Raw genomic sequence first — 26,781 nt, forward strand, 5'->3', positions numbered from 1 at the left:
TCGAGCAGACACGGATTTATTTTTAAAACACAACTAAGTACACCACTCAAAGAAATGTTTAATTCTACTTCATTACCGCAGTCTACTTCAAGTTTTGCTTCTATGCAAACATCATATCATAAAGAGAAGCATGAAGAAGAAGGAGAAACGCATGAACAAGATAAGAAAGAGAAGAAGCAGGATGTAGATCAAGAAGAGGAAGAGGAAGATAAGGAATAAGAAGAAGAACTTAATTATACATCACCATCTAAGCGCGTTGAGTTTTTAACTACAGATGTTATTGCTGCCATCTTTGTCTGAGGTTATGATTACACCAGAGTATCGCAATCAGTTTAGAACTTTTATTCAAGATACCTATGGATCTCTCTTTGCGCCTTATATAGAAAAACTTTTACAGGACAAACTGACACTACCTACGGTATTCGCTACGAAGATGACTGTTTCTGGATAGGAAATTCAAATGTTAAGATTAATAACAACAAACTCATTGTAAAAGGTGGTACCTATAAACCTACGAAAGGACTCTTAGAAGTACTTTTTCTCACGAATACCTGACAAGGATATAATTTTACAAGATGATCTTAAAAAATATAAAGCAATACTTTTTGCTACTGACGCAACACGGCGTAATTACAAGAGAACAGAAGCTGTAAATGCGAATAAGATTTACAAGTATCGTGAGTTTATTTCTAAGCTGTTTCCGACTGCACGTAGTCTTGATGTTATCTACAAGCTTTTGTTGCCGTATGTGGATCTAAGATAGTGGAATGACCCAAACTTACTCGTTGAACGATTACAACTTTTAAGAGCATCGCAAGAGGCTGGTCACACTGGTCACGGATCAGAAATTCTAGAAATAGAAAGAGAACTACGTTATGCCGGTATTATTTTGTAATGGCTCGTCAAGAGAAGATCTCACCTGTGAAGGTAAACATCGCACAGGAGTTACATAAACCAGTACGTCGCACCTACTGTCGCAGAAGCGTTATTACACGAGGAAAAGATGATCTCTGGCAAGCAGACTTAGTAGAAATGATTCCATATGCCTCTAATAATAAGGGGTATAAGTATCTACTTACTGTTATCGATGTGTACTCGATGTTTGCTTTTGCACAACCCGTGCGTTCTAAAACAGCAGTTCAAGTTAAAGAAGCATTTAAACATATTGTTGAAGAATCGAAACGCTACCCAAGGCTTCTTCAATCTGATCAACGTAAAGAGTTTTACAACAAGGATTTTTCTTCTTACCTCAAGTTACTTGGCATTCAACACTACTCTACGTTCAGCAATCTCAAGGCAAGTGTTGTAGAACGCTTTAATCGTACACTCAAAACAATGATGTGGCGAATATTTACAGTGCAAGGTTCATATCGTTGGATTGATCTGCTACCTAGACTTTTATCTACCTACAACGATACACCTCATCGCACTATCGGAACAAAGCCACGTCTTGTTACAAAGAATACACCTCGTATAAATGCTATTCATCTTGTAATTAAAACAGCTGGTCCACGTCGCCATCGCTTTAAAGAAGGTGATTTTGTTCGCATCAGCAAACACAAGTCTATCTTTGCAAAAGGATACACACCTAACTGGAGCTCTGAAATTTTTCAATTCAGAAGAGTTATGCTTACTAATCCAGTTACGTATTTACTTCGCGATCTCAGAGGACAGCCTATTGCAGGAGGATTCTACATCGAATAACTCCAGAAAACAAAATATCCTGATCACTATTTAGTTGAACGTGTTATTCGATGTCGTGGCAATAAATTGTATGTTAAATGGCTTGGTTTTAATAACAGCTTTAATTCATGGATTAATAAAGAGGATGAACATTCAATCTTATGTGTGTTTTCTTTTCATCCTCTACATTTCGTTTCTCCTAAGTCACTAGGACATGCTGTAGGATTAAACAACACCTATAATATGTTTTGACAATTCATATTTATTTTAGAATATATATATAAAGAAAGTATATATATATATATACATTTTTATCCTTTGTTTATTTTACGGTCTTTGTCACTCAGTTTTCGTTTTATTGCACCAACAACGACAAGTGCTGCTATCTTCTGAGCAGCTAAAGCACTAGGTAATAACACACACACACACAGCATAACTTTACCTAGCAGATTTTAACAGCTACACGACATACTCTATGCAGGCAGCATGTAACTACGTGTCAGGCGAACGTGTTCTAGGGCCGCAGGGGAGATGAATCTCGAAGAAAAGAAGATCAATCACTTTATTGATGAGTCCACGCCCAACATGCTTCCTCATCTTTTTCCCAGCACGTTCCTTCATCTTTTCCTTGTTTACTCTCTTCGCAGCCATGATAAGTGTTTATAAGTGAAGACAACTCGTTAGTTTCAGGCCCGTGATACAGTTTAATTATTTGAAATGTACGGCACTGTCTCACAGAAGGTCTTCTACCTGAACTCACGTGTTCATAATGTAAACTACACGTTTGAAGCTCTGACAAAGCAGGGTCTTCAGCCCACTCACGAGGCACCTTATCCCAAATCTTCTTTACAGCATTCGCAGCTACATTAACCAAAAATGCCTTTGGTAATGCATTTAACTCTTCTTCAGTAAAAGTGTTTAGTTTCTATTTGCATGCATAAAACTTTACGATCGCCTTTTCAACTGCGTTACACTTAGTATCTGTTAGAAATGACATGATGTCTTTACTCTACAAATGTTTCTTTTACACTAAGGTTATTTCGACACTGCCGTTTACATATGTTGTTCACTTCGCGGCATGCACTGCAACACAACCAATCAAAGAGCATGCATACATGTTGTAAAGACTGTTTACTTGTTTCTCTAATATGCTCTTTCGGAAGAGTTTTAAACGATGGGCCCTCCAATCATGCATGTCGATAATTTCACACGGTGATGGTAGAAAATCATGCAACCATTCTTTCTTTTCACAACCCTTTAAAAGAAAAAGATCTGCTCTTGACAAATGTGCATTCATCCTTAAAGGGAGAAAACGATAAGGTATTCCTTTTTCTTCCCACTTCAAACCTAAATTGTTTTCAATCCAATGAGTCTGCTTTTTATCTTCATCTGTTTGCAAACAGTAAGGGAACGGTGGGCTAAATACTAAACTAACAAGTTCTGGTGCCCACAACACACTGCAATCTAACACAGCCACCTCTTTAAACACAAATTTGTTTCCGTTTACTTTAAAGCCTTGCACATCAACTATTAATGTTTTCGTCATGTTTGCACTCCACTCTCTATCACTGTTTCTCGAAGACTAAAGCTTTTAGTCAACGAACGGGTTTAAACATGCGCATCTACAATAACGTCATCGCTGCAGCACATGCAAACTCTTGTTTTTATGATGCATACTTATTGCATTCCTTTACACCGACTTACTCTTAAGAAAACGGACAAGTCTAAACATGCATGATGACGTCATCACTGCAGCACGTGCTTACTCTAGCTCCCCCGATGTATGATTAAACTTGTTCGAATTTACCGCCACCACATTTCAACTAAAGAGTGTAGCACCGAGGTAAGCGATGTAAGATAGCGGTAACTGTGTTGAATAAAGATGGCTGTTTGTCAAAAAGAATTTTTCAAATTATCCGCTACTACATAGAGTGCGGCACTGCGCTCTCTTGATTAAAGATGGCGGATGACAGCGATCAAAAAAGCACGTGGGTTTGTAAAGCACGTGGAATTTACCACCACCACAAAGAGGGCAGCACGGTGCTCTCTAGATTAAAGATGGCGGATGACAGCTGTTAGAAAGAATCATCTAGATTTTAAATTGCTCGCTACTACGATAAAGATAGCAGCACGGTGTTCTGTAGTTTAAAGATGGCTGCTTGTCAAAAAAATATTTTTTTCAAATTATCCGCTACCACATTTCAACTAAAGAGTGCAGCCCTGAGGTTTGCGAAGCAAGATGGCGGGTGACAGCTTGTCAAATAGATTTTTTTCAAATAGTCCGCCTCAAATGTAAGTAGCTAAAGAGGGCAGCACTAAGGTTAGCAATGAAAGATGGTGGATGACAGCTGTGACGTAAAAAGTACCCGCAAGATAGCAGCACGATGCTCTTTTCATTAAAGATGGCAGCTTGTTAAATAGAATTTTTCAAATTAACCGCGTCAAAGGTAAGTAGCTAAAGAGGGCAGCACTGTTCTCTCTGGATTAAAGATGGCTGATTGTCAAAAAGAATTTTTGAAATTATCCGCCACCACAAAGAGGGTAGCATGGTGCTCTCTTGATTAAAGATGGTGGATGACAGCTGAAGAGCACGTAGAATTCGTTTCCAAACAAGAGCACGTAGAATTTGTTTCCAAACAAGAGCACGTGGAATTTGCCGCCACCACATTTCAACTAGAGTGCAGCACTGTTCTCTCTGGATTAAAGATGACGGTTGACAGCTGTCAGAAAAGCACATGGGTTTGTTTCAAAACAAGAGCGCGTAGAATTTGCCGCCACCACATTTCAAAGGTAAGTAGCTAAAGAGGGCTGCACTGTACTATCTGGATTAAAGGTGGCGGATGATAGCTGTCAGAAAAGCGAATAGGTTTGTTTCCAAACAAGAGAATGTGGAATTTTTCAAATTGCCGCCACCACATTTCAAAAGTCTCAAGCTAAAGAGTGCAGCACTGAGGTTTGTGATGCAAGATGGCGGATGACAGCTGTCAGAAAAAAGCACGTGAGTTTGTTTCCAAACAAGAGCACGTGGAATTTCCCACCAGCACAAAGAGGGCAGCCCTGTGCTCAAAGATGGCTGCTGTCACGTAGAATTGTCTGCCACCACATTTCAAAGGTATCTAGCTAAAGAGGGGAGCACGGTGCTCAAAGATAGCTGCTGTCAAAAAGCATTTTTCAAATTATCCCCACCACATTTCAAAGGTAACTAGCTAAAGAGGGCAGCACTGTGCTCTATAGATTGAAGATGGCGCATGACAGCTGTCAAAAAGCACGTGGATTTGTTTACAAATTCAAATCTCGCGCTAGTGAGGTTAAGTTTGTAGCACTGAGGTTTCGGCCCGTCAAGATGGCTGCACTGCGGATGACAGGTGACGAATTTGCAGCTACTGCGATAAAGAGGGCAGCACGGTGCTCTGTAGTGTAAACATGGCGGATGACAGCTGTCAAAAAGCACGTGGATTTGTTTACAAATTCAAATCTCGCGCTAGTAAGGTTAAGTTGGTAGCACTGAGGTTTAGGCCCGTCAAGATGGCAGTACTGAGGTTAGCGATGCGTTGTTGTCTGTCAAAAAGCACGTGGCTTTGTTTACCGATTCAAATACTGCGCTAGTTAGGTTAAGTTGGTGCCACTGAGGTTTAGGCCCGTCAAGATGGCAGCAGTGAAGTTAGCGATGCGTTGTTGTCGATGACAGCTGTCAAAAAGCACGTGGCTTTGTTTACAAATTAAAATCTCGCGCCAAAATTCAAATTTCCCGCCAAAATTCAAATTTCCCGCGGGAGGTGGAGGCCTCTCCCGAGAGCCCGAGGTGGAGGTGGCGGCCGAATCCCTGTATTATACTACTACTATCAGCACGTGAAAAAGCCAGTACAGAAGAGCCAGTCACTTGAAGACTAAGTGAACCCACTGAAGTTTTCGAAATAACACAATACAGTTCTCTGTTTCGTAAAAGGAATAGTCATAGGCAGCCTTTCGCAACAAAACACACTTTATAGCATACACACTTACTAACGTCGACCAAACTCACGTCCCTCTCACTTTTTGGGCAATATTCGTGGTGACACAATATGACAGTTACTAAATAAGCATGTTTATGTATTTTAACAGTAGTCAGAGAGTATAAATTATCAGTTCGCATCCTTCCAAAGTGGTGGTATCATTGAAGGGAAGGGAAGACCTTCTAGGCCTCACAAGCCTAACACCACCTACGTTTGTTAAGAAGGATCATGTCCTGTGCGAATGGAATCTGACAGCAAGGGCAATGGTTAGTCACTGTTTATTACGTGTCCAATATGCTACACGTGAGCTGGGAAGAAAAGTACTCTAGGCTTACTAGCTGGCGAGAACTGCTAGTAAATATGCCAGTTAAATTATTCGTTATTCCACTAATAAGAGGTAGTCTGATAACAAGTCATTTCCCATGTATCCCTTATCGCCATTTTTAAATAAATAATGGTGATAATAATTAGAGATGGGTCTCGATATTTTTCCGATACCATATTAATAGAATACTAATTTTAATTAACATTGTCAACTAGCCAGAAGTCACAGATTTTAAAGTAGTCGCAAGGAGCATAGGTCTCAACTCAATAGAAGGTGGGAGGTACATCAAGCAATTCAGATTATTTAGATCTCTACTTATCCCATATCAAAAACTGCTTTCTTCCGAATTCATGTGTTCTGGTGCCAGTATGTCTGATTGCAATTTTTTATTTATTATTATTTATGTCAAATTATGGCTAGAGGAAAAGATTTTATAAGGCGTTATTGCGCTGATTTGTAGCATTAATTATTCGTTTTCCATTTGAGCGGCTATGGAAAAACCACGCTCCGCCTAAGTGTAGAGACTTCCAGCAAAGAAATTCTGTGATCTACTTAAAATATCAAATCACAAGCTCGGAAGCAACTATTAGTATGAATGTCAGCACTTAGACGTGCATTTAATTTTAATTCTTATTTTAAAATTACAAATCACTTGATAATTTGAAGCCCTCAACCTACCACTTATGGATAATAATAATAAAATTGAAGTGCCGAACTATTTCCAATTGGATCCTCTCACTGCTATCCATGCCATTTTCCGCATTTGTTAATAAGATTTCCTGTGGGGAAGGAATATCACACAACGCTATAACGTGAACGTGAAGATGAACATCAGAACACAAGGCAGTAAACGAGTTGGTTCATTAGAGACTTTTTATTATTTTATGGTTTTAAGGGTTTTTAGGGCATCCCTTGTCCTTAATGGTGACTTGTGGTTAGGTTTTTATAGAGTGTGTTATTTGTAGGCAGTTTACAAAGACAATAGTGGTTTAGTTTTCAACAGTTATAGGTTACGTTTTTTAACATTGTTTTCTTTATCGTAATACGTAGAATTTCAAGAACACGAAATGAGATAATTTTTTGATACAACTTCTGTCGTTTATAAAGAGAAACATTTAATACCTAGAATCATTCGTGAGGCCATAGAAATGGCTAAAGAAACACCCGAATAATCTTAGCAAAGGTGACGGCTATACACTGCGTAGATCATGGCTACCCTCCATAGTTAACTCGTCAACATCTTTCTACTTGACTCTGGAGGCCTTGGAATGAACTACGTCTCTCTATCTTGAGTCTGGTTATTATGCAGTGACAGTTGCCAATACATTATTTGTTATTGCTCTGAAAACGATCCTAGTTGCATGATCGAAATGCGTCAGCAGATCATTAATATTACGCGACCTAATATCCCCAAATTATTATCAGTATGTAATTTACTGGTAGTGAAAGTCTACGCATTAAGATAACTAAACTCTATGGGGAGAGTATTTAATGTGAGATGAAACGCGTTGAACGTCTAAGACAGAAAAAGTCTCATATTTTGTCGTCCCATAACATTCTGCGTTAGATGTCGGAACAACAAGATCGTCCCTAAAGCATCCGATTGAATCGCCACATACTCGTAAAATTCTACATAGGGCGAGCTCTGCGGATACATGCTTCGAGAAGGGAACTGGATTCTGTTTCAGGTGAGCATTATAAGCTTCATTTTTCTTTAGGAGGGACATTACAGGCGAACACTTGACCTTGTGTCCCTATCGCTTTCATCCTCTTGAAGGGCACGTGAATACTTCTAAAGTAGTGGTTCATATAGCCAGCACTCCTTCTCTGTCAGTGCTTTAGAAACGATTAAGGGACATCACCTGTAGTGTTAAGGCTTTTTAAAAGCCTTTACCGAATAAAATCTCTGAAGAGATTCGTCTTGAAACCGCCACCATTATCAGACATTACAAACCTCTTCGTCCTAACAAGCGGTCTGCTCTTAAAAAACTGAAAATGTACAAGGACTTGCTGGTGTTGAAAGCTGATCAATCCCACTGTGGGTCGGGCGGTAGAATAACACGCACGGTATCCCTGCCTGTCGTAAGAGGCGAATAAATGGGGCCCTAAGGGCTCTTAAATTGGGAGCATGCGCTGGCGAACACGGGGCCCTCAGCTGAGTTCTTGCATTGTTTCCACTTACTTGCGCAAGCCTCCTCAAATCCATCTATCCTATCCGACTACCCTTCATGAACTATTGTTCTTTTCCAACCCCGACGGTATTAGGGCACTTGAGGATTAGGGAGTCTTTCATTTTCACGCCCTTCGTGGCCCTTGTCTTCCCATGGCTGATACTTTCATTTTTCGAAGTGTCGGATCCCTTCCATTTTTCTCACTGAATAGTCTTACGCAGAGGATGCTTGCCTTGTTGTACTTCCACTTAAAACAGTATTCATCGCCACTTACACCACCATCACCTGGCGAATACGGGTCCCTTAGCTGAGTCCTGACATTGCTTCCTCTAACTTGTCCCAGGCTCCTCACTTTCATCTAACAAATCCGACCTCCCTTGGTCAACTCTTGTTCTTTTCCGACCCCGACGCTATTAGGTTACCGAGGCCTAAGGTATATTTCATTTTCGCGCCCTTCATGGCCCTTGTCTTTCTTTGCTCCCCCTGCGGATGGGGGCGGTATAAAACAACCACGTTATCCCCTGCCTGTCGTAAGAGGTGACTAATACGTGCCCCATGGGCTCTGAACTATTGAGCGTGGTTTGGCGACCACGGGGCCCTTACCTGAGACCTGGAATTGCTTCCACCTACTTGTGCCAGCTTCCTCACTTTCATCTAACCTATCCGACCTCCCTATGGTCAACTCCTCTTCTTTTCAAACCCAGACGGTAATACGTATGAGGCCTAGGGAGTCTTCCATTTTCACGCCTTTCGTGCTCTTGTCGTTCTTTGGACGATAACTTCATTTTTCGAAGTGTGGATCCCCTCCCCTTTTTTCTCTCTGAGTAGTGTTATATAGAGGACGGTAGCCTAGTTGTACTTCCTCCTAAAGCAATGATCACCACCACCATCTGATTAGTGTTATATAGAGCATGGTTGCTTAGTTGTACTTACTCTTAAAACAGTAATCACCACCACCACCATGAAAGGGACCCATTACATAATGTCCACTATGAAGATGTCTCGGAAAGATTTATGAGAATATGCTTCCATCAAATGCCCAGGTTGTCCATTTTCCCAGGACACGAAAGGCATATCTTCAGCTCACGTTATAACCGGCATTCTGTCGCTATGACAATACAATGAATCATGGCTATTAGGTATTTGCTGTCTCTGTCATTTGTGACATACTGCCTTGCTAATTTCTTACGTAACAAGATATACAATTGAAATACTGTATGCAGGTATATGATACATGACAATCATTCTAAATAAATACACACATCTGACGTAATACAGTATAGTCTTTATTGAAACACGACATGGTAGATCACATTTTAGTTCTGTATAAAACTACATTGGCACATATTAGTTATATTTTGTTAATGCAGCTCCCCATTTACAGGTAGAAAGGATTTATCTTGATTATAATTTCTTTTCAGAGGAAAGGAATGGCTAATTAAATATCAATATGCTTCTAAGAAAAGTGTTTTCAATTTCTGCTAGCTATACAACACTTTCGTCAAGGTATTGACTTCACGTAGACATTTTTGAAAGCAGACACAGATTTCATTACTTTCCCTCCTGAACGTAGGTTCTGTAGAAAATCCTCAAACACGAATAAAACTACTCCAAATATCTGGCTGGAATGAACATAGAATTAATCATTTAGTTGGTATTTTCTTACAAAACTAATCCTGACTCCCTGTGTGGTATTCAACAAATAGCTACATAGTTTGATATTGGTCGATACAGATCCTATAATGGGTGTGTATTACTGTATATCATAGTAAATGGTGTAACATAAGATTCATTAGTCCCACAGGGTTTTTATCCCACTACGTAACTAGGAACAGTATTTGATATTAATGAACGTCGTATACAGTCAGAATCTCTTACCAACATGTTAGTACTGACAGATATACACCTAAAACTAAACTTGTCATAGTCAGGAGTTTACAGATTAGGAATGCAGCACCTTCCAACAGCTATGTCAGAGGTTTCCACAGTCAAAATTCTTAGACCTTGACAAGATTCAATCAACCTCGTAGCGACGTACTTATTGATAGTTGAAGAACTACTGTGACACAGGCCCCGGCACAATGACGTCTATGAAAACCGTAAAAGTTGTTAGACGGGCGTAAAAATTGTATTCTTCTTGTTTCTTCTTCTAATTATTATTATTATTATTATTATTATTATTATTATTATTATTACTAGCATGTGCCCGCGGCTTTGCCCGCGTTTAGTAATTCAACCGTTAGATGTTTCTAAACTCTGTATTTAAAAGCAAATTAAAACATTATAGTTATTAACTCACATCTTCTTGACATAAATTACATGAAATACATTATTTTATTTGTATTATATTGTTACTTTCAATGCCTAATATACCGGGCTGATGGATGGTACAGATAATATTCAAACCATGTAAAAGACCATGTTATATAATACAAAATATATTGTTTCCTTGGAGCTTCGGAATAAAATATATTAATGTCCTTCCATTTGGAGGTAAGATGTACTGTATACTGTATTGTGTTTGCCATTCGAACTCTTGAACAATCCATGTACAGTTGACAATGGCAAAAGCACCGTTTTCGAAGATGGAATCCTACAACTTTAAGCGATTGTCCTAAGTCAAAATTTCAGATCTCTGTGTGTCGTAGATTTGACTGGGCTTCGCATACATATACTCAAACACTTCCGAATATTACGGGCTGATGGCTCCTCGTGTCGCGGGCCGAAAATGGCTTCCTACTCAATGGACTTACCGTCCGAGGAATACTACTTCGCCCGCGGCATGCTCAGTCATGATAGTGCCTTCAATAATATTCGTCACCAGTTTCAGATCCGTGTTCATTTCAGAGGGAAGGATTCATATTTCTGAGAAGGATAATCGGTGCCACAATTTATCGTCCACCCCAAGATGTTTGAGGGTACTCCAGGTGACTCCAAATTGTTAAAAAACTCTGTCGTGTAGTTGACATGTATGACATGTCGTGTCGATAGACTTTTCAATTCATAGGAAACCGGATAATTCTTGAGCTTCATGTCTTGAAGGAAGAATTGCTTTCAGACACAGCCATGCGTCTTAGGTGAAAACCTGAGCTCACCTATGACAAACATATTAGATCTTTGTTTGCCGTGGATTTGGCAGGGCATCGCACACATGAACACAGCCAGATAGACAGACAGACAGACATCATAGATTGAAGGAAAATGCCTTCCTGTTCCACGGACTTACAATGGCATCATGACTTATTTATGTATTATTCCTTCTTTATTATTATCGTCGATCTTGTGTCATATTTGTTTCCTCTAAATGTATACGTGTCCAACCCTTGTCCCCTTTCTCTACTGGGTTTGGGTATGAAGTGAGATGAATCTTCGTAGCGAATTTTTACGACCGCATGACTTTCATGACGTCAACCTAATCAGATGAGTTAATGAGATGAAATGAATGACATTATATATGATAGTAAGATTGAAGAGGATGAAACCCGGTGCCGGCACGTAGCGCACTCCTCTCGAATAGCTCTAGACCTTACGTCCCGATCCGACGGACGAATCACCATCAACACCGTCATATGCCCTCACACCATATAAGACCAAAACCGGTTTCCTACGCCCTCAACTTAAAATGGCTCCTTGAATAAAGTGTTCTCTACCTATCTCATGTACGTTGCCTAGCGACAGCGACTCTACGCATTTAATCTTGGTGACAGCACGTTGGATTGTCATATCCCAATGCACGTTTTCCGATGGTTTTTCCTTCATAACTCACCAACGACAGCGAAAATGAAAATTCCGGCTTCGAGGTGCATTTGGACCCCTTTCAATCTACCTATGTCCAAAATTTCAGATTTCTGCGTGCTGTAGATTTTGCTGGGAATCGCGCACAGACACACACACAGACAGACAAACACTTCCTTTTATAATTATAAGATTATTATTATTATTATTATTATTATTATTATTATTATTATTATTATTATTATTTCCAGCCATGTGCATTTGGCACAGCGTGCCTGCCCTTTACCGGCAGAACCCGGGATCGATTCCCGGCCACTTCAGTGATTTAAACCTGAATCTCAGGACTGGTTACAAACCCTAGGTCTACTTAACAGCCGAGGAGTTATTTGACAATGAGATAGCGAACCCGGCCTAGAAATCCAAGAATAGCCGCCGACCACACATCACCTCGTAATCTGCATGGCTTAGGAATGAGCAAGGATCTGTAGGCGGGCCAAGGTCTATGAAGGCTCTAGTTTTAGAAGGGCTGTTTTCGATCTCGCCTTCATTCTTTCTTTCCTTCTTCATTTCTTTCTTTTTTTCTCTCTTTTTTCCTTTCTTTTATTTTAATTATCATTTTTATTACTTTTGTACCATTGTCTTGGTGAGGAATACAGCCAGATACACCAGAAGGCTGTCGATTTTAATCGTGGCGTTGATCGTGGGAGAACTGGGGTACAGTCGCGACGTCCATTGGACCACCACCAGGCAACATTTGAGTTGCAGTGGAATACACTCTTTCGGCCGTCGGTGCCCGTTAGGCTGGTTGTTTCCACTTGTCTTCCCATTTTCAAAACCTCTACAATAGACTTAGACACAGTTACACTGTGAAGCAATAGGCCATTTGATATTTGGCATCAGTCGAGTTGCAGCGAAACATATAACAACCACGGTATCCCCTGCCTGCGATTAAAAGGGGCTCCAAGTGCTCTCAACTTGGGAGCGTAGGTTAGCGACCACGGGGCTTTAGCTAAGTCCTGGCATTGCTTCCACTTAATTGTGCAAGGCTGCTCAATATCCTATCCGACTCCCTTGCTCAAATCTTGTTCTTTTCTGACCCAGACGCTATTAGATTTGCGAGAGGTAGGGAGTTTTTCGTTTTCACGACCTTCGTGGCCCTTGTCTTTCTTTAACCGATACCTGTATTTTTCGAAGTGTCGGATCCTTCTATTTTTTCTCTCTGATTATTGTTATATAGCGGATGGTTGCCTACTTTTACTTCCTCTTAAAACAGTAATCACCACCACCACTTTGACCGATATCTTCATCTTTCGAAGTGTCGGGTCCTTTCCATTTTTTTGATTAGTGTTATATAGAGGAAGGTTGCCTAGATGTACTTCCTCTTTAAACAATAATCACTATAAACACCTCCCTTCCATTTTTTTTTGGTTAGTGTTATATAATGGATGGTTGCCTAGTTGTTCTTCCTCTTAAAACAATAATCACCACCAGAACTAAAATAATAATCACCAGAACACTACCATTGTCGACGATTTAGCTCTACATTACCGACCAGGAAGTGTGGCGTTTGCTGAGAAACAGCTACAGGAAGCTATTAACCGAGTCGACAGATGGGCCCTGCAATATTGTTGTCGATTTTCAGCGACGTAAACGCTCCAGCAGGTTCCCTGTACTTTGGAGAGTTGGTTGGCGACCACCGGACACTTAGCTGAGTCCTGACATTGCTTCCACTTACTTGTGCCAGGCGCATCACTTTCATCTATCCTATCTGACCTCACGTCGTCTCCCCCTGTGGGTGGGGGCGGTAGAAAAACTCCCACGGTATTCCCTGCCTGTCGTAAGAGGCGACTAAAAGGGGCCCCAGGGGCTCTGAACATAGGAGCGTGGGTTGGCGACTGCGGGGCTCTTAGCTGAGACCTGGCATTGCATCCACTTACTTGTACCAGGCTCCTCACTTTCATCTATACTATCCGACCTCTCCTGGTCAGCTCTTGTTCTTTTCTCCCCCTGCGGTGGGGGCGGTAGAATAACACCCACGGTATCCCCTGCATGTCGTAAGAGTTCAGGGGCTCTCAACATTGGAGCGTGGGTTGGCGACCACGGGGCACTCAGCTGAGTCCTGGCATTTCTTCCACTTTCTTGTGCCAGGCTCCTCACTTTTATCTAACCTATCCGACCTCTCTTGGTCAACTCTTGTTTGACCCCGACGCTATTAGGTTTGCGAGGCCTACGGAGTCTTTCATTTTCACGCCCTTCGTGGTCCTTGTCTATCTTTGGCCGATACCTTCATTTTTCGAAGTGTCGGACTCCTTCCATTTTTCTCTCTGATTAGTGTTATATAGAGGATGGTTGCCTAGTTGTACTTCCTCTTAAAACAATAATCACCACCACCACCTTTCGAAGTGTCGGACCCCTTCCATCTTTTCTCTCTGATTAGTGTTATATAGAGAATGGTTGCCTAGTTGTACTTCCACTTAAAACAAAATCACCACCATCACCACCACCACCAGCTTCCGGACCCAATTCGAGACAGTGTGCGGGCACAACGGTTGGACATCAGAAGAAAGGGCCGTGCACCTAATCGCCGGACTGCAAGGATCAGCAGCGGAAGTGCTACGCATTCTCTAGCTGGGTGCCACGTACGATGAGACTGTTAGAGCGCTCGAGAGCCGATACGGTGAGCATCAGCTGCCAGCCGCCTACCGAGTCCAGCTGAGGAAGAGGACCCAGCGCGTAAATGGGACGCTGCAGGAATTCGCGCAAGATGTGGGGCAGCTAGCCCACAAGGCTCTGGATGGGCTGCCTCAGGACCACATATAGCGGGAGGCAGCCTATACATTCATTGATGGGCTCCGCGACGCTGAGATGCGTCAAATCTAATGCTCAGCGGGGAGCATGACCTCAGATAGGCCCTGACGTTTGCCCTGAGTGTGGAGGCGGTGAAGGGAACAGCGGCACCGTCACCAAGAATACGAGCGGTGAGAAGCGAGGACGCACCGGAGACCCGCCCTGTTACAGGAGAACGACGCACGCCACCGCCCAGACATCGACGCACCAACGAGATCACCTGTTGGAACTGCCATATGGAGACGGCCCCTGATCAGGAAAACGAGTAAGGACCGCCAAGGAGAGGGCCTCGTCGGCACAGTTATTACCGTCCTCTCGATTCACGCTAAATGTGGTCACCGAGTGGAGCGACGATAGCTTGATCGCCGACGGGTGCTCGGAGACAGGCCGTGCCGTGTCACGATAGACATGGGGACGGCATTAACTATCGCCAGGCCTGACATCGCTGAGGGACAGCCTGTGGGTGGGGGCGCTAGAATAACACCCACGGTATCCCCTGCCTGTCGTAAGAGGTCACTAAAAGGGGCCACAAGTGTGCTGAACTTTGGAGCGTGGGTTGGCGACGACGGGGCCTTTAGCTGAGTCCTGGAACCCGGATCGCCAACCGCCGATCAAGGACTCTACCTGGCAAGGACGCTTCTTCCGGCACGAAGTTGCGTGCCGGTACGCATATTGAATTCGACGTTGCGGGAGCAGAGAATACGCAGCGGGACCGAGCTTGGGACTTGTGGACTAGTTACGTGCGTGCCAGTGTCAGTGGACTACAAAGACGCACAGGGCTTGGAAGCAGGCGAAGGATCGGATAAGTTCCGGATAATTATATCCGACGCCCGGAAACATTTAAAGTCGGGACAGCTCAGGGAGCTTAAGGAACTAATCCATGAGTTTAAGGACATCTTCACTGCTACCAGAGGCGACTACGGAACGACGGATAGAATGTACCATCGAATTAAGACCGACGACGCCGCTACAATCCGACAGATACCTCGCAGGGTACCCCTGACAAAAAGGACGGAAATCGACCTGATGCTGGGTGACATGAAGCAGCGGGAGTCATCGAGGAGTCGAACAGCCCATGGTCATCGCCAGCGGTCCTGGTGAAGGAAATGAACGGTGAGCTGCACTTCTGCGTCGATTACCGCAAGTTGAACGACGTCACGATGAAGGACTGTTTCCCGTTACCTCGAGTAGGTGACACCCTAGTCATGTTATCTGGAGCCCAGTGGTTTTCGACTTTGGATCTGAAGTCTGGGTACTGGCAAGTGACGCTTCATCCGGAAGACAAAGAGAAGACGGCGTTCTCAACCATCCAAGGGCCGTACCAGTTCACTTTGACGCTCTACGGCCTCTGTAATACGGCGGCGACCTTCGAGGCACTTTTCTCCTGTGGGTGGGAGCGGTAGAATAACACTCACGGTATCCCCTGCCTGTCGTATGAGGCGACTAAAAGGGGATGCAGGGGCTCTGAACTTTGGAGCGTGGGTTGGTGACCACGGGGCCCTTAGCAGAGTACTGGCATTGCTTCCACTTACTTGTGTCAGGCTCCTTACTTTCATCTATCTTATCCGACCTTCCTTGGTCAACTCTTCTTCTTTACCGACCCCAACGGTATTACGTATGGAGTCCTAGGGAGTCTTTCATTTTCACGCCGTTCGTGGCCCTTATCTATCTTTGGCCGATACCTTCATTTTTTAAGTGTCGGATCCTCTCCATTTTTCTCTCTGATTAGTGGTATATAGAGGATGGTTGCCTAGTTGTACTTCCTCTTAAAATAATAATCACCACCACCGCCTTTGAACGACTGATGGAGTCTGTATTGAGGGGGCTATCCCACGACGCGTGCCTCGTATATCTGAACGATATAATTATTGTGGGACACACGTTCAGGGACCACGTTGAGAACCTGCGGAGTGTGTTTCAGAGGCTACGTGGGGCTCACCTAAAGTTAAATCCCGGAAAATGCCACCTGTTCCAGAAGGAGGTGAGCTACCTGAGTCACATCGTGTCATCGGAGGTAGTAGCCACGGATCCGGGGAAGATAGGAGCTGTCAGGGACTGCTTGACGCAAAGGACAAGCCAGAAATGAGGAGTTGTCTTGGCCTTTGCACGTATTACCGCAATTTTACATCTGGCTACGCAGATATCTCAAAGCCATTTACGCGTCTTACCGAAGATGGGAGGCCTTTCCAATGATCATGTGAGGTGGAGGATGCCTTCCGGACGCTGGAGGTGTCCCTGTGTACGGTTCCCATCCTATGATACCCCAAGCCTGGGGAGAAGTTCATCGTAGACACCGACGCCAGTGACTGGGAATTGGTGGGGTGCTGTACGAAGTGCAAGACGGTCAGGAGAAGGAGATCGCCTTTTACAGCAAGACGTTGTCAAAAGCTGAGAGAATTTACTGTTTGACGCGTCGGGAATTGCTAGCCATCGTGAAGACCTTAGAGCACTTTCCATCTGCGCACTGACCACTCCGCATTGACCTGGCTTCAGAAACATAGAAGGCCAGACAAATCGCTGGGTACAACGCCATCAGTAGTACTACTTCATCACCGAACACCGACAAGGGAGGAAGCACTGCAACGCCGACGCTCTATCCAGAAGACCGTGCCTTGAGAACTGTGCACACTGCCACAAAGTGGAGTGAAAGGCGGGTATCGTGTATGTCCGGGCCGTGAGGGCCACCACTGCTGAAGGATGGAGCAGCTGAAGGATGACGAAATCGGGCTGATTTTACGGGAAGTAGAGCCGGGGCAGGGACCGGAAGGGAAGGACATCGATGAACGCAGTCCAACCTATAAGGAGTACTGGGTCCAGTGGTCATCTCTCATGGTTAATAATGGGGTACTTAACCGCGCGTGGGATTCGACCGACGGAAAGAAGCACATTGCCCAGCTGATAATTCTCAGGAGTATGACAAAAGGAATGCTGACTGAGTTGCATGCGGGCACTACTGCCGGCCATTGGAAGTGAATAAGACCCTAGATCGTGCCCGACAGCTTTACTACTGGGTGCACCTGAGGAACGATGTTGAGAGGATGTGCCAGCTATGTGACACCTGCTCGGCGAGCTGAAGCGCACGTACCAGGAGTAGGGTCCAGATGAGCCAGTACAACGTAGAAGCACCTTTCCAAGAGATCGCCATTGATGTCGCGGGACCATTCCCCCAATCTGACGCCGGCAACTGTTACCTAATCCTGGCCATGGACTACTTCACAAAGTGGCCAGAAGTCTACGCCATCCCGAACCAAGAAGCAACGACAGTGGCCGACGTTTTGGTCAAGAACTTCTTCTGCCAATTTGGTGTCCCGAGGGAGCTTCATAGATACCAAGGCAGAAACTGTGAGTCCAGGCTGATGCAAGAGTTTCTGCAGCGCTTATGAGTGCGGAAGACCCGTACGACGCCTCTCCACCCTCAGTCAGATGGCATGGTGGAGCGTTTTGTGAAAACCGTCGAGGAGCATCTCAGGAAGGTGGTTTCAATGCACCAGACGGACTGGGACGAGAGGGTCCCATTCTTCTTGATGGCCTATCGAGCGTCCACCCATGAGACGACGGGCATGACAGATGCCAACATGGTCTTCGGAAGGGAGCTCCGCCTGGCATGCGATCTAATGTTCTGGTCGGCACCAGACCAGCAGCAGCCAGTGACAGCCTATGTATGGGAGTTGGTGGATCGGCTCAACGACATCCACGATTATGTCCGACATCATCTAAGTGTAGCCAGCGACCGGATAAAAGCCCGCTGAGACGTGCTGGCGAACTATGCGGGTTTCCAGGAAGGTGACAGTGTGTGGCTGTACCGTCCAGTGCGGACAAAAGGGAAGTCGCCGAAACTGCAGCCACAATGGAAAGGTCCATATACAATCGTTAGCAGAATCAACGATGTCGTCTACTGGAAGATCACTTCGATCGCCTGGCACAGTATCGTGGAGCAGTTCGGGACGAGCAGCCGTAAAGAGGGGGCAGTTTAATGATTACCGTGTCCGCCATGTTGGAATTTGAGTAAGTCTACGGACGTCAACACTTGGTCCGCCCGTTTACTATTAGACTCTGTGATCGAAAAAACACAGGGAAGAATAAATGGACAGTAGAAAGTGTCGTAGCGTGGATGGTAAAATTGCGTCAAGAAAGAGATCTAGAGAAGTGTGTAGGCGGAAATCCTGACTATGTACCGAGGTGTAAGTGATAATTAGAATTAGTTAATAAACAGTATTATAGAAGCTACCAGTCTACCAGTCTAGTGTTAACTCAACTTACTACCCCGCCAACTCGTCATAATACTAAAAATTTCGAGTCACCTGTGTGTCCAGTGACAAATGACGATGCAATAATTCCAGATGGTTCATTGCCAAGGTCAAGTTCAAGTGGCCAAAGGATCATCCACGTAATAATGTGCGTACAAGAGCCCATAATACTACCGTGCACTTTCCTGGCCCTAAGGGAATTGCTCGTAGTGTGAAAACTGAATTTGAATGTTTAGAAATTTATATATATAACAATATAATACAAATGATAACAACAGGGACAAATATGTTTATAGGTGAATTAATATACAAGTTTGAACGTGGGAGTCTAGGCAATAACAGGCAGCATGATGCAAATTTAATTGAAACGTGGTTCTGTAAAAATCGATTAACAATCAATCTGACAAAAACCAATTATATTTTATTTCATAAACCTAAAAGTAATAATTTTTTAGATTTACACTTGACGTTTTTTGGGCAATCAGTGCCTAGAGTAAAGGCTGCTAAATTTCTTGGACTAATTATTGACGAATCACTAACGTGGAAGGATCATGTTGAATCTATCTGTGACAAACTGATCCCAGCTATTGGCATTTTAAATAGACTGAAATACAAAGTTTCTCATGATTTATTGAAAAGTGTTTTCCAAGCGCTAATTGAGAGCCATATTACTTATATGATCTATGTATGGGCATGTTGTACTAAGGAATTATTCGCTAGAGTTGTTATGCTGCATAAAAGAGCATTGAAAATACTTTTTAAATTGCCTCTGTTAACTCCTACTGAACAATTGTACAGACTGTGTAATGTTCTTTCACTTGATAGCCTACGACAGAAATCTTCATTGGTTATGATATATAAAATTATTCGTAATTTGGCACACTCAAATACATCATGTAAAACAAATTCAGTAATTCACAATTATAATACAAGGAATGCTAATAATATCCACTGCACTGCCATCCATTCAAATAAATATGGAATTAATTCCATATGGCATTATTTTGTTAGTCTCTACAATAAACTGCCGGAATATATAAAGAACGCCTCTTCAATAAAAATGTTCAAAAAGAAGTTAAATAATTATCTTAAGTAGAAAAAATGTAAATTTAACGAATTTTGAAACTGACTTTTACATTTTCTTTCTTGTATATTTAGTAGTTGGTGTGACTGCTTGTTTACTCTTACAGTGTATCATTATGAAACAATTCAATTATATAAAACAAAACATATACCGGTACATATGATTATCTTATAGGATATATTAATATGTTATGAAACTAACGTAACTTATGTGTGATATGTAGTACTTAGCTCTATTCATGTAACCAAAATTACTATTAACTGATTTGATGTATCAAACTTGTATTACTGGAGTGTATTAATTTACTTTATAAATACTCTGAAGCCATAATATTAGAATGTACTGCACCACAGCGAGCTTTAGCTCAGGTGCCTCAGCTAATAAATAAATAAAAATACCAATATAAATGGTCCGTTATTGATGCCCTATGGGGATCAATATCTATATCAAATAACCAGAAGGACAGAAAGCAAATGTGGGATAACTCCAAAGGATCAGGTGTGGAAGCTTGCTATCTAGCAATGAGTGAGAGCATATTCCACTTCCTAATGCTATGTCTTAGGTTTGACGACAGTAGAGACGAGGAGCCTAGCTCCTATTAGGGAAGTATTTCAATTTCTTATGCGGAATTCCTAGCGTTTTTATGCACCAAGTGAATACTGTACAGCAGATGAGCAATTGTTGGAATTCCGTCAAAAGTGTCCCTTCAGATTATACATGATTAAGAAGCCTGTTAAGTATGTAATCAAGGTTTTTGCTGTAGTGTGTGCTAAAACTGTTTAATTGAAAAAAACAGGCCGATGCCCTGGCCAATTTTGCGGCTAAAGGACAGTGAGTTGCGTACTATTTGGCATTACCTTAAACGATTTTTGGAGAAATTGTAGAGATACGATTAGGCAAGTGTGGCAAGATGATTGTAGTAATGCTTCTTGTAAAACGGGTCGGAGTTTGCTTACGCTTCTTCCAATCATCCCTAAATCACCGTTGTTTAAACTGCATTATTATTCTCGACGTCATATTATGAATATTGTTCGATTGCGTACTCCTGATCAATTATATCGCATGAAATTGGTAGAGTCTAATCTATGTATGGTAAATGTAATACTTTATTTGGTACAATTAACCATATATCGTTTCAATGTCCGCTGCGTGAAGCTAGCAGATTAAAATGGTTGACGCCGCTTTTACGGAGCATTTCTCCTTACGTACTAAAATCTCGTGTTAATAGATGCTACTCCTAACACGGTGGTGGCTCTCTCTAACTTCTTCTGAAAGCAACACTTTTGTTTAATAATTTTCCTTTGTACTTATGTTAAACCAGTCATAAAATTGAGTCGCCGAGAAGGATCGCTCCGGCGTGAAGCATTGCACCTTGTATCCTTGTGAAATTCCTGTGTATAGTATATTTGTGGTAGATTTATATTCCTCTGTGCCTAATTTTGTTCCCTGTGTTTAAAGACTCCTCCATAGTTGGTGTTTAGTTGTAGGGAAAGTGACTAAGTAAACCGCTATCAGCGAAGCCCATAAATTATAAAGAATAGGAAGATTTTTTGAGATGGAATTAACGAGTATATCATAAGAACAGTTTCGTTCTTGATACAGATATAGGTTGCTTGCAGGTTGCAGGAAAGAAAAGCGTTAGTGCAGCTGTACGGATAGGGTAGGGTATGTACAGCTCTATGATCAGGAGAAATTAAATGGTAAATTTTTAATATTTTCCTTGGGGAATTAGTACAGCTATATACTTCCAATCTAGCTCTGTAAATAAATTCACATTCGTGTGTAAATTATCTTCAGCAACCGCAATAATTACTCCGTAATGAGCGATTTGTGACATATTCTGGTGTAATAAAAAGACCGTCAAACAACTTCCCGTTTTATTTAACTCTCCTCTTTGTGTTCTAAACGGCGAACCGTGAAATTATTATTGGAAAACTGTACACATAGTATTCGAACCCTTTCATTTACAAACAACTGAAATGTATAGCGTATAACTGGAGGAACTAAGTGACTTTATTTGTGAGCCTGAGTTTGGCTTTGTGTGCAGTCACTGTGGAGCCAGTAATTCTATTCGCTGTTTGTGACAGGACTTCCAACCCTCTGATCAACTCCATTCTAACGTAGTCTCCGGTGTCACGCTCTATGCTGGAAACAGAAATACACGTGAAAGACAGAACTACACGTAACTTGGACATGGGAGCCGGCTGTTTTAAGGCGTTTATTCACCTAAAATACGCCCTTTTTCACTTCTGTTATTTGTAAATCATTATTGCAATATTTAGTTATTTACTGCCTTGTTAATCAGAAGTAAATAGGGCGTAACGAATGTGATACCCGGTGGCTAAATATCTACGTTACGTGACTCTCTATCTGGGGCGAACCCAAATATATATTCTCTGGAAGTAACAGGTGGCAGGGCCGTGGAGTATACCATGAGAAAAACATTCTACGCTCAACGACATGTAACGTTCAGAATTTGGCCCTGTGCTTTATTAATAGTCATACTTAAACATAATTTTACTGGAAACTGGAGCCTTTTAATCTAAGATGGTAGGTCGGTGGTTATGACTGGTATTCGAAGGATCAAAACAGTTTCACCAGCTCCTCATCCAGTGACGATCATGCACTCAAGTAGACACTTTTTAACGATTTGAATAGCAGTCTTGTGCCACTGCATAATTTTGGTATGTTTAGTTTGTGGAGCAATAATATACGTACCTTTGAAATCAGTTTGTGGGAAGTCATTTCAGGAGGAGTCAAAGAGTTTAAAAATTCAGTTGGATAATGTACCGCCTCTTCTATATCCACGGCAGAATCAACTGAACGGTTAGAATATTAGCATTAGGTGTTCTAATCACATTATGACATTGTTGTGCATGCCTGTCTGATCTCTGAGGGTACGCTGTTCTCTATCAACAGACGTTTCTCTATCTCTTTGGGACCTCTGTCTTTCATAATCTTGAGATAATCGTTTCGGTCCAGGGAGGTTTCCCTATCTCTCCCCAAAGACTGGTTTGCCCTATTAGTCTTCAAACGGTCTTCTCTCTCATCATAATTTTCATTATTGCGTCGAACGCGTAGTCTTTTAGTATTTGCCGTGTGGTATCCTATATTAGCATGTCGTCGAGGTATGATGAAATCGCAAAGGAAACAAAACGAACGAATTTGTCGCACCCTGTCTATATTATTTCTCAGTGCGAACATTCACTATAACAGACAAAACTATACGACTTACTTGGCATAAAGCCTACCTTTCGGTCTCTAAACTGTCTCCTCTTTCATCATAACTTCCATTCCTATATTAGCACAATTGAAAGGAAACCAACAATCTACAATGTTGCTCAGCGCGGCCATTCACTGCAAGATGCAAAAATCATGTGATGCGATCTCGTCTTATACGCAGGGCCCCGGGGGCTCTGAACTTTGGAGCGTGTGTTAGCGACCACGGGGCCCTCGGCTAAGTCCTGGCATTGCTTCCACTTACTTCTGCCAGGCTCTTCACCTTCATCTATCCTATCCGACCTCTCTTGGTCAACTCTTGTTCTTTTCCGACCCCGACGCTATTAAGTTTGCGATGGCTAGGGAGTCTTTTATTTTCACGCCCTTCGTGGCCTTCGTTTTCCTTTGGCCGATATCTTCATTTTTCGAAGTGTCGATCCCTTCCCTTTCTCCCTCTGATTAGTGGTGGTGATTATTGCTTTAAGAGGAAGTACAACTAGGCAACCATCCTCTATCTAACACTAATCAGAGGGAAAAAGGGGAAGGGGTCCGACACTTCGAAAAATGAAGATATGGGCCAAAAGAAGACAAGGGCCACGAAGGGCGTGAAAATGAAAGACTCCCTAGCCCTCGCAAACCTAATAGCGTCGGGGTCGGAAAAGAACAAGAGTTGACCAAGGGAGGTCGGATAGCATAGATGAAAGTGAGGAGCTTGGCACAAGTAAGTGGAAGCAATGCAGGACTCAGCTGAGGGCCCCGTGGTCGCCAACCCATGCTCCATAGTTCAGAGCCCCTGGGGCCCCCTTTAGTCGCCTCTTACGACAGGCAGGGGATACCGTGGGTGTTATTCTACCGCCCCACCCACAGGGGGACTCCCTCTGATTAGTGTTATATAGAGGATGGTTGCCTAGTTGTACTTCCTCTTAAAACATTAATCACCATCTTATTCGCAGCTCCAGTGCTCAAATTCTGAACTATACCACTTGCACCACGGCCGACTGAATGACTCGCTGCGCTCCTTAAGCTAGCTAGAGCGACGCATCAAGTCGGCCGTGCTTGCACGCATAAGCGCAGCGAGGGATCCATTCGGCAGTGGATAAAAACGTGACTTTCTGTTTGTTGGCAGCGAAAGTATCCTAGGCAACGCCATACAGAAAAAGCAAATTGCCCGTCTTATTCACTAGTGTAATAAAATTAAGCATAAGTTACGAGTAAGCAGGGCAACAGAAAATAGACCGCAAATCGCACGACATATGCGCCTACCAACCTTACGTATACGCTTTGTGTACGCAAGGAGTGTTCCCTGCTTTGACTAGCGGTGTAACCGCAAGATAAACACAGCCAGTGCCAGCGCCCCATATTCCCTCAGTCGTGCTGGCCCTGTAATAGTGTGCGGAGCGTAGCCTCGTGGTGAACGTGACAACATAATGACACAACGACGCCATTTGTACCCCGTTTGCAGGGTAGAATACTCGGACGCCTGGAAGCAGGCCAGACACAGACCGAAGTTGCCGTATCCCTGAATGTGCCACGAAGTGTCATTTCCAGGCTTTGGAGACGATTTCGAGACACAGGAGATGTTAGTTGTAGGCCACTACCAGGTCGACCAATGGTAACCACCCCACAGCAGGACTGATATGTGGCCTTAACCGCCCGACGAAATCGGAGTGAACCAAGCTATTTGAGATTCTGAAGGTGGCTGGGATCAGATACGGAGAACGAAGAATTATCTACAATCTGTATAAAAATCAGTCTAGTAATAAGAACCGAGGGCTTTAAAAAAGAAGCAGTAATCCAGAAAGAAGTGAGGCAAGGCCGCAGTTTTCCGCCCCCCCCCCCCCTTCTTTTCAATGTTTACATAGAACAGGCAGTAAAGGAAATCAAAGAGGAATTTGGGAAGGGAATAACAATCCAAGGAGAGGAAATCAAAACCTTGTGATTTGCCGATGATATTCTTTTATCTGAGACTGCAGAAGATCTCGAGAAGCTGCTGAATGGTAAGGACGAAGTCTTGGGTAAGGAGTTCAAGATGAAAATAAATAAGTCCAAAACAAGAGTAATGGAGTGCATTCGAACGAAGGCAGGTGATGTAGGAAATATTAGATTAGGAAATGAAGTCTTAAAGGAAGTAGATGAATATTGTTACTTGGGTAGTAAAATAACTATCGATGGCAGAAGTAAGGAGGACATAAAATGCAGACTAGCACACGCAAGGAAGAGCTTCCTTTAAAAATAAAAAAGAGAAGAAATTTGCTCACCTCAAACATTGATATAGGAATTAGAGGGATGTTCTTGAAGACTTTAATCTCGAGCGTAGCGTTGTATGGAAGTGTAACATGGACGATAACTCGCTCAGAAAGAAAGAGAATAGAATATTTTGAAATGTGGTGTTACAGAAGAATGCCGAAGGTGAGATGGATTGATCGAATCACGAATGAAGAGATCCTGAATCGAATTGGCGAGAGGAGATCGATTTGGCTAAATTTGGCGAGAAGAAGAGGTAGAATGATAGGATAGGACACATCTTAAGGCACCCAGGACTTGTTCAGTTGGTTTTTGAAGGAAGTGTAGGCGGTAAGAACGGTATGAATATGAATACGACAAGCAGATTAGAGCAGATGTACGATGCAGTAGTTACGTAGAAATGAAAATGTTGGCAGAAGATAGGTAGTATGGAGAGTTGTATCAAACCCGTCTATGGACTGATGACTCAAACAACAACAATAACTACCACCTCCTCAGATGACATGACATAGCTGAGAAGGCTACAGTCGTAAAATAAGGCCGTGGCCGAAGAACTTTCAGGACTAGTCTGCGTTACTGTTTAGAAAGACAGAAAATCGAGCTAATTTAACGTAAGTTTTGTGCAGCCTTTATTCAGGCAGATGGCACCCAGAAAGAACGTCTTTATAATACTGAAAGCTTTTACCACGTTTATGTCTTTCTCCATGATTTCTCTGAAATACGTGCTCAATTCCGTTTGTTATAATTAACCCAGTATCATTTAAATAAAACTCGCTGTTTGTCATGTTATATTCCTCCCTCGCAGTCTTAACGTTGCACAGCTTTCGCTTAAATTATAAACCAGGCAGGGAACTGGTGTGGTACTGGCAGTCTTTCTTTAAAGAAATGTCTCAACTTTACATGTTAAATATATTTCATCAGAGGGTCTACGTGACGAATTACTTAGGGCCGTCGACTCAAAAGAGAGGTAATTAACTTCGTACACTTTCAGAAATCAAAAACAATTAATTTTCTTCATAACTGGATGTAAGTAATAACTGAGAAGAACGTTATCGAAAAGTTCAAATTCCAAGGGGGTTAAGTACGATATTTTGACATGTTATGGTCTATTTCCCTGCGTGGTGGTGGTTATTTTTGTTGTAAGAGGAAGTTCAACTAGGCTACCGTCTTCTCTGAACAAATAAAGTGCAAACACAAACGAAAATATAATTAATTATTCAACGAACGAAAACGG

This window comes from Anabrus simplex, chromosome 8, assembly GCF_040414725.1.
Source record: "Anabrus simplex isolate iqAnaSimp1 chromosome 8, ASM4041472v1, whole genome shotgun sequence".
In the NCBI taxonomy this organism is placed as follows: domain Eukaryota; kingdom Metazoa; phylum Arthropoda; class Insecta; order Orthoptera; family Tettigoniidae; genus Anabrus; species Anabrus simplex.